The sequence below is a fragment of the Choloepus didactylus genome, chromosome 15, assembly GCF_015220235.1.
Source record: "Choloepus didactylus isolate mChoDid1 chromosome 15, mChoDid1.pri, whole genome shotgun sequence".
NCBI classification, from domain to species: Eukaryota; Metazoa; Chordata; class Mammalia; order Pilosa; family Megalonychidae; genus Choloepus; species Choloepus didactylus.
This window is the reverse complement of record NC_051321.1, coordinates 39,686,982-39,697,323: the sequence shown is the minus strand read 5'-3', so window position 1 is coordinate 39,697,323 and position 10,342 is coordinate 39,686,982. Positions and strand designations below refer to the sequence as shown.

General features: G+C 37.0%; 1 pseudogene; it reads left to right on the top strand.

The window, feature by feature from the left end:
• Positions 1 to 8,628: 8,628 nt before the first annotated feature.
• Positions 8,629 to 9,497, top strand: LOC119510903 (annotated as a pseudogene).
• Positions 9,498 to 10,342: the final 845 nt, after the last annotated feature.

The window sequence follows — 10,342 nt, the reverse complement described above, 5'->3', positions numbered from 1 at the left end:
CTATTTATTTTCTTTTTATGTCATGTCTTCCCACTTCTTCAAATTTTTAAATTTATTCTTGGTTTTCAGAAGTTTGACTCCTATGTGCCTACGTGTGGTTTTCTTTGTATTTATTTCCATCTTCGTCCATTGAACTTCATCTCAGGGTTGGCTCTTGCCTGCTTTTTTTTATTGACTATTGGTCAAATTTTCCTATTTGTTAAAGTCTGTATTAATCTTTGTATATTGAACATCATGGGTAATATATTGTAGAGACTTTGAATTTTATCTACCTCTTGAAGAAGTTGATTTTTTTTTATCAAGCACTTTTCTTGAATAAACTCAAACTCCCAATTGTTATAGATAGTTAGGAGATGAAATCTGTGCTCAGTTCTTTCAGCCTTCCAGATATTGCTTTTTGCTAGACTCCTTGGAATGTGCACCATATGATGTTCAGTGGAAGCCAAAAATTTTGTCAGAGAATGTGTATATATATATTAAAAATTTTTAGTGATTCCTGACTGTTCCGGTTTGCTAATGCTGCCATTATGCAAAACACCAGAAGTGGATTGACTTTTATAAAGGGAAATTATTATAGTTACAAATTTACAGCTCTGAGGCCATAAAAAAGTATCCAAAGTAAGGCATCAACAAGATGATATCTCCACTGAAAGATGGCCCATGGCATCTGGAACCTCTCTGTTAGCTGGGAAGGCACATGGCTGGTGTCTGCTGATCCTGGGTTGTATTTCAGCTCCTCTCTCAGCTACTGTGCGTTCTTGGTTCTTTCTCCCAGGACATTTCTCTCTAAGCACCTGGGGGTCTTTTCTTTGCATATCCTGGGGCAAAATCTGGGCTTCATCTCTAAGCATCAGCAAGCATCTCCAAGTGTCAGCATCAGTGTCAGCATTTGGCTTCCCTCTAAAATGTCCTGTTCAGCTGCTCTGAGCTCCTTCTGTTTGTGAGCTCCTGTATAGAATTCCAGTTATTAAATCAAGACCCACCCTGAATAGGTAGGGTCAATATCTCCATGGAAATAATTTAATCAAATGTTTTGCCCACAGTTGATTGAGTCACATCCTCATGGAAACACTCCATCAATAGGTTCCAACCTAATCAACACTAATACGTCTGCCCCCACAAGACTGCATTAAAGAATATGGCTTTTGGGGGACGTAATATACCCAAACTGGCACACTGTTGTAGCTAACTACCTTATGGATTTTTCCCCTCATTTTTCAGAGACTCTTGAAGAACTGAACTTACTTTCTGTCCTGGCTGTTTAAGCTAATAAGACTGTTGTTTTCTGCTTAAGTTCTAGGTACCCCACACTATGTTGATTTGGGACTGTCCACAAATAAAGTCATGTAGACACAAATTTTATCCAGTGTAATTTCCTTATTTTGAGTGTCAACTTTTCTCCTTCTTTTTTTTTTTGCCTGTTTTGGGTTACCTTCCAATATTTCCAAATAGTTCTGTCTTATTTCAATAATTTGTCCTGAGTTTAAATTATAATTTGTGGTAAAGTTAGTCCAACATAAGTACTCTACCATTACTGGAAGCAGAACTCTGTACATATATCTTTATTAATAAGACAGGATAAATTTATCAAGAGCCAGGATTGGCACATATATCTCTTTCAAACTCCTAAAAGAATTCCCTTCCTAAATATGTATGCGATAGCATATCAGTAAATACCTGTTGAAGTCAATGGAACTGGCTAATTGAATTATTTGGTATTTCTGTATCACAATTTGATAAAACTATTATTTAAGTACTCCATGATGGCATGGGTGGGGACTTCCAGAAATTCAGGAAGTTTAGTACAAACTGTCATTTTCAATATAATGGCTTAAGTTATATTTGCCAACATTTGTAGAGCTGGCTTTGCTGAATTAGGCTTATAAATGTTGCATCCTTTTTTCCTGGGGTATGGCTACAATTCAGAGTGTTGCCAGAAGGTGAAGGCTGGTTCCTTCATTGTAGTCATATAAGTCACCCATCTCTAGGGTGTTAGCCCTAACACTAAATAGATTCCAGTTTTGGTAACAATTCCAAATGAATGCTACCAAGCACTTGGAGTTCAGTATTTGAGGAAGTTTATATGGTTTAATCTAGATAAAGCAGGAGAGGATGACATGCCTTATCTTCTGTAGGCTCTGGAATGAGGAGTGGTGTCATATATGCCATGTGTTTCTTACTTTGAATGATGCTTTCTTCTGTATTAATTACTGAGAGACATTTCCAATGTTACACAGTCCCGTTGTTTTATTCTCTCTTGGCTCCAAAAGAGAGCCACAGTCAATATTCCATGTGACTTATGTGAATAGGTAACTACAGTTTTAAACTAAACAAAAATTATATGAAAGCAAAAAAGATATGTTTTTAATCCTTTTACTTCCCGGCATGGTTTCTAGGAACACATGGTGAAAAAATGGGAACTTGCTGCTTATATTAGGGAGTTTACTTCTCTGCTGATGCCTTCATTTTACCCAAGAAGGAAATTATTGAAAATTCTTTACCACAGGCAGAGTAAATTCTCATAAATCTCTAATAACACACACAGCCCTGAGGCACTGCCAACATTTTTGTAGCATAATGTTGCATGTAAATATGCTTTTTAATTTTCCAATTATACACCACAATAGGGAATGCTCATAGCAGACATTGCCTCTAGAGGGCAGGTGACAAGATCTCCTTACACTAAGGTAAATCGAGGAATGTAGATAAATTTGAAGTAATTTCCTTGGTTTTAGGAATTTTATTCTGCGTGCTCACTGCCCTGTGCCTCAGGGAATAAGCTGAGGATATTCAATGTATGAGTCACTCTCATAGGTTTATAGCCTGCCCATACTTTGCTTACAAAATCTTCAGAAAAATTACAGTAAAAGATGTGGACACATAGTTGCCTTTTAAACTGCAGTTAGAGAGGGAAAGCAGGAATATGACTGTTTAAATTCATTTGAATGAATAAAAATATTTGGAAATGTGGTTGAATTCTGTTGCATCTCTTATTCATTCACTTGTTACTGATTCTACAAAGATTTATAGAGCACTAGTTATATGACAGTCACCACCCTAGGTAGGTGTTCTAGTTTGCTAATGCTGCCATTAAGCAAAATACCAGAAATGGATTGGCTTTTATAAAGGGGGTTTATTTGGTTACACAGTTACAGTCTTAAGGCCATAAAGTGTCCAAGGTAACACATCAACAATTGGGTACCTTCACTGGCGGATGGCCAATGGTGTCCGAAAAAAACCTCTGTTAGCTGGGAAGGCATGTGGCTGGCATTTGCTCCAAGTTCTGGTTTCAAAATGGCTTTCTCCCAGGATGTTCCTCTCTAGGCTGCAGCTCATCTTCAAAATGTCACTCTTGGTTGCTCTTGGGGCGTCCTCTCTTAGCTTCTCTGGAGCAAGAGTCTGCTTTCAACAGCCACCTTCAAACTGTCTCTCATCTGCAGCTACTCTCTCAGCTTCCATGCATTCTTCAAAGTGTCCTTCTTGGCTGTGGCAAGCTTACTCCTTCTGTCTGAGCTTATATAGTGCTCTAGTAAATTAATCAAGGTTCATGCTGAATGGGTGGGGCCACACTTCCATGGAAACTATCCAATCGGAGTTATCACCCACAGTTGGGTGGCGCACATTTCCATGGAAACAACTTAATCCAAATGTTTCAACTTAATCCCCACTAATATGTCTGCCCGCACAAGATTGCTTCAAAGAACATGCCTTTTTCTGGGGGACATAATACATACAAACCGGTACAGTGGGGCAACACAAAGATACAAGACATAATTGATGTCCAGAGAGCTCTCAGTAGAGGGGCACAAAGATGTAAGAGTATCATTTCAATTTCGTATGTGGACTGCTGTAATAGAAGTTTGTGCAAGATGTTGTGGCTGTACTCTTGAGAGGTAACACAGCTAGTTTCATGTGTCAGAAGTTGTTTTATAAGGTTGCAGATTCTAGCCCTGATCTTTATCCAGATTCAAACGGTATCACCAGGAACCTGTTCTTCATTATTTTTGACTCTGTTTCGTTGTTATTGGTTTCATTCCAAGACAAACTCTTGAAACCCAAGACAGGTTCTTGCAGCTCTTGGGGCTTCACACTTCCTCATTCTTGTCCAGGTAGAAAGAGAATATTCACTTTTTCTAACAGCTGAAAAAAGTCCAGGCATTGAGTTTCCAGGGGCCTTATTGGTCTGACTTGGATTACGTGGCCACCCTTGAAACAGTCACCATGGCCATGGTGAGTTGCTGATGGCGTGGTGGGGGTGGGGGTGGGGAGCAGGCCTGTGGATGGAATTGGAGCTGGGTATACATATGGATTTACCCATTTCTGAATGACTTTGCAATTTGAGATACTTTTATGAAAAGGGGAAAGGGTATATATACACACTGAAGAGGCATCCAATGAATGCCAATGAATGCCTTGCTTCAGAGTGATCTTTTGCCTACTCCTCACATCCAGAACTAACTTATAGGATGAAGTCCACACTCCACAGAAGGCATACAAGATCCCTAGGAAACTGACCTCTGTGTATCTTACAGTCCCCTCCCTGATGACATCAGCCAAATTGATGCCAGTCTTTAGTATTTCCACTGGAATCCAGTCCAGCCATAAGTGATCAAATGGTTAACTGTGATTTCATTCATTCATTCATTCATTCATTCAATATTTACTGATGTCTTTTTCAGTAATAGGCAGTATACTATGTGTTTTAACAATATTTATCAAGACATAGTCTTTATATACAGTATATACATTTCTAGTGGAAGAGACAGGTAAATGTAGACTAGGAATAAAATGTTGATGACTGAAGTACAGAGTGTAAGAAAGTACTCAGGTGGGGCATTTTTTCTTGTCTTGGGGCATCCAGAAAAGCTTCTCAGAGGAACTGAAAGCTGGATGATAAATGAACAATGACCAGGAGTTAGTTGGGTGAACTGAGGGTTAGAACATTTTCCTTCTTACAAGGAACAGAGTGAGCCTTGCACTTCTCTGACTAAACATCTTTTGGCATTACTAATTAACTTTCTAGTAGCTTTTCTCTCATTTATCAAATGAAATTCAATTTTATTCTGGGCTGAAATGTACCCAGATAATGATATTTACCTTCCAAGACTCCCTTGCAGTTGAGCCTGGTCATTTTTAAAACAAGCAAGCAAACAAACAAAAAACCCACCAAATAAAACAAAAACATAGAAAGGAAAAAAAAACCCCACCAATAAAGAAGTGTTTGTAAAGGAAGTAATAAATAGCATCAGGAAATAACTTCCCCGAATAGATGGAAGTTTTCAAAGTTTGCTTAAAGCTAACGAGGCTGATATTTAAAATTTTGTTATAAAACTAATTTGGCTAACCAAAATTTATGTTACCAAAATATTTTCCCCCCATTTTTTTCTCCTGTGGTAATTGTTAAAGTCTGGGTTCCTCTGGAGAACTTTATTTTATCCTGGCAATTGAAAACCATTAAAAATGCTTGATGAAAACTGCCAAATATTCCAATAAATAGAAATTTGCATTTCAGTGCTCTGAGTCATAGATATAAATGATCTCTAAAGTCTATTAAAGCCTTACCATTATGCTTGGTAGGCAAGTTTCCTTTTCACTAATAAGGTTTGAGCAAGGCATTAAAGGTTAAGTGATTAATGTGGGAGAGTCTGGGATAATGAAGGTGAGGACTGGACTGTTGCTAGTCTTTGTATTGTAAGCTGGTATTTGTCTTAAGTCAGTGTTTATTTGCATAGCAAATAGCACTCCTCAGACTTTATTAAAAGGTTTCAGTGGGATTCATTGAGTCAGAAGTCTTTGCTTCCCATAATTATTGTAACACAAAACCCATCCCCAGTTACTTCATTATTCTTAAGAACATGTGTGTAAATAATGCTTTCTTATATTATTGGAGAAAATGCCATTTGTGCTCCAATTGTGGTCATAGGAATATGACTTCTGGCATATGGAATGCTCTGTTTTCCTGGGCACCTTGAATCCTTTGGGTGTCAAGTTTGCGAGTAACCTTTTGTTACGGAAGGAGAAGAATTTGGACTTCTTTCTAACAGCAAATTTGGATGGGAGAGGAGAGCTGTGAGGAATCATCAATATGTAGCAGATCACACTTTCTGCAAAATGACTATGAAGACATTCTCCCAAGTTCATGGATGCTCGAGTGATCAGATTTCTTGAAGAAATCAATGTGTACAGTATACCCATGGGCTGGAGACACTTCCTGTATTTCTCTACCCTTCAGAGACAAAGACAGGTGCTCATTTAATACTGAAAACATAACATTTAAGAACTAGAAGAAACTTTATTCACCATCTTGTTCACACTTCTTCCATTTGCAAGCCTGGCAACTAAAACCATATGACATTTATTAGATCGCTAAAGCCCTTCACCCATCTAAAGAGCTGAATCTGGGTCCCAGGTCTCCTAGTTTGGCTAGTTTATTTCTCAGATATTGGATGAAAAATTAAATAAATAGGAATGATTTACTCTCTGAAGACCTGAGCCTTCTAAAGCCCTATAGAATGAAGTGGGTCCTTTTCTGTCCCAAATTTACCAGTGCCAGAGGTGTAATTCTCTTGTTTTTTTTGGTTACAAGTGATAGAAATCTGATATTTTTTGTAAGCAAAAGGGGAATTATTGACTTGTAGAATCCAAGAGATGGTGGAGTATTCAAACCATAGAAAGTGAGAGTTTTAGGTAGGCCTCAGGAAAAACCAGAAAAAAGGGTGGTCCCAATCTCCCCTTCTCCCTCTCCATTTATTATATTTGCTTTTCTCTGCCTCTTGGATTTTTATATTCTTACTGAGGATCATATTCCTTCCTCCATATGGTAGAATGAACTTTAATTTACCTATTGATTTCTCTTGTGGGAAATAAGTAAATTTTAGATCATAAGAAGATTATTGAGTTTCCAGTAGTAATAAAATATCAATGAGAGAAGTATTTCCAACTTTGAATCCTGATCACTAGACTATTTTTCATTTTTGGAAAATACACAAGTTATTAAAAGATAGGAAATTAATATTCACTCAACCTTCATAGCCTCATTCATAAAAGAGGCACAACCCAAATGGCTACCACCCCAGCTTTTGTGAAAATTGAATGAGATAAGAATATCTGTTAACATTTTTTTTTTGCTTTCTTGCTTTATGTCAGGCACTGTTTTAAGTGTTTTACACATTTAAATGTTGCTCAACTGTATAAGATGTATAATACTATATTCCTAGTTTGCAGATAAGGAAATAGATATACATAGAGGTTAAGTAACTTGTTGGTGCTACACAGTTTAGACTGCTTACATAATAATCACAAGTTATATTTGATAAAGAGCATGTATCTCAAATATATAAAGAACTCTTACATATCAATAATAAAAAGGCAAATAGCCCAATTATAAAATGGGCAAAGGATTTGAATAGACATTTATCTAAAGAAGATACACAAATGGGCAATATGCTCATGAAAAGGTGCTTAACCTCATTAGGAAAATACAAATCAAAACCACCATAAGATCCTATTTCATACATACTAGGATGGCAATAAAAAAACAAAAAAAAAAAAGAAAAGAAGTGTTGTTGTGAATGTGGAAAAGTCAATTAATTAGAAGCCTCATACAATGCTGGTAGGAATGTAAAAATGGTGCAGCCAGCTCTTTCCTCCCTGGCTGCCTGCAGATCAGCCACCATCATGAATGACAGATAACCGTCTGGATCAGAAAGTTCATGACCAACTGACTACCTGAATGTAAACAAAAGGTCATAGATTTCCTTCACCCTGGGAAAGTAACAGTACCTAAGACAGAAATTTGGGAAAAACTAGCCAAAATGCACAAGACAACACCAGATGACGTCTTTGTATCTGGATTCAGAACCCATTTTGGTAGTGGAAAGACAACTGGCTTCAGCCTAATTTAGAGTTCCTTGGATTATGCAAAGAACAGTGAGCTCAAAAACAGACTTGCAAGCTATGGCCTGTATGAAAAGAAAAAGATCTCAAGGAAACAGCAAAAGGAATGCAAGAACAGAACAGAATGAAATAAGTCATGGTGATGGCAAAGGCCAATGTTGATGCTGGCTAGAAGGAGTAAAGAGATTCTTCAGTTACTTGATTGATGATTGTTGCAAATTTTTCACCAAAGGATTAATAAAACTATAAAAACTTTTTTAAAATGTTCTAGCCATCTTGGAAAACAGTTTGGAAGGTCTCTAAAATTTTAAGCATAGAGTTACCATATGACCTGGAAGTTCCTTTCTTAGGTGTATATCCAATAAAAATGAAAACATATATTCACACAAAAATGTGTACATAAATGTTTATAGCAATATTGTTCGTAATAGCCCCAAAGTGGAAACAACCAAAAGGTCCATCAACTGATGAATGTGTAAATAGAATGTGGTATATCCATGCAATGGGATAATATTTGACAACAAAAAGGATTGAAGTATATTCATACAATCGAATACTATTTGGCAATAAAAAGGAATGAAGTGGGCTAGCACATCGACGTCGACCTGGCTGAAAATGGCTCATTGCGAAGGTCTTTCAGAGACTGGTTTGCACCAAAGGCCAGCACCCTGTGTACTCCAGCTGTCTCCAAGACCGTCAGTCTCTGCTCATCTTACCGTAGGCTGAGAAGACATGAGCAACAAAGAAGGATCAGGAGGGTTCAGGAAAAGGAAGCATGATAATTTTCCACATAACTAAAGGAGAGAAGGGAAGGATGTTAATTCATCTTCACCTGTGATGTTGGCCTTCAAATCATTTCAGCAGGAACTTGATGCAAGGCATGACAAATGTGAGATACTTGTGAAACTTAGTTGGGATATAACTGCTGAAAGTAAAAGGACGATTTTCCTTCTCCATAGGATTACGAGTGCTCCTGAAATGGAAGAAATATTGACTGAATCAGAATTTAAGCTGGGTGTCAGACAAAGATACTGCAGGTAGCTCAAGAGCTGTCAGGAGAAGACATGCATCAATTTCATCGAGCCATTACTACAGGACTGCAGGAATATGTGGAGGCTGTCTCTTTTCAACACTTTATCAAAACACAATCATTAATTAGTATGGATGAAATTAATAAACAACTTGTGTCTACAATGGAAGACAATGGGAAAGAAAATAAGACCCCCTCCTCTGATGCACATGATAAGCAATTTGATACATGGAGTCTGAAAGTCACACCTGTTGATTATCTTCTGGGAGTGGCTGATTTAACTGGAGAATTGATGCGGATGTGTATTAATAGTGTGGGGAATGGGGACATTGATACACCCTTTGAAGTGAGCCAGTTTTTACGTCAGGTTTATGATGGGTTTTCATTTATTGGCAACACTGGACCTTATGAGGTTTCTAAGAAGCTGTATACCTTGAAACAAAGTCTGGCCAAAGTGGAGAATGCTTATTATGCTTTGAAAGTCAGATGTTCAGAAATTCCAAAACATATGTTGGCAGATGTGTTTTGAGTTAAAACGGACAGAATTGATCAAGAAAAGGGCATTTCTTAGAATAATAATACTCAGTAATTCTCTTAAGAACTCTTAAGAGAGACCAGTTTGTAAGACTGTTCTGTGGCATTTGATTTAACTATTGTGGCTTTTACATAGATATGTTTTCAGTTATACTTATTTTAAATTGTATACAAGCTGTACATAAAATTATCTGAATGAATCATTTCTTATATCTTATTCACAAACGCTTGTATAAAAATGTTTGCATATATGCCTATTTCAGATTTTGCTGAATAGCCTTCGTATGTATTGTGAACGTGCTTCAGGGTGCACTTTCCGCCATACTTATTTTAATTTGCTTTATGTGAATTTTGGAGTGCTAATATTTAGTGGAAGCCATTTATAATTTAAATTGGTGATTTTGTTATATATAGAAAAGATTTCTCAGATATATCTTGCCTGAGCTTCCTGTCTAAATGTCTTTGTAATATTGTGCCACGCCTCCAAAATAGGCTTATTCAATGGAACAACAACTTACAGGTTAATAAGCCCTCAGTATTCTTTGATTTAAGTACTAGTTTATGAGGTATTGTAGTAAGAATTCACATTATATTTTGGCTAATTTTAGGTCATTTTAATCTCATAAGAAACAGCCTTCCAGAAGAATTGACAGATACCTAGATGTTAGTTCTTCCATTTATTTTTTTATCCTTTATCACAGATCTGATAGGGGATTGGAGCTAATGTACTGTGTTCACTGGTGTTTGAGTTAAATTATATACTTGAACACAGAACTGAAAGGCTTTTTGTAGTGATTATCTAGCCGTTTTTGTTGTTGTTGTTGTTGTTGTCATTATATTACATTAGGCATGTTTGGAGGCTTTCCTATTCTAGCATCTATT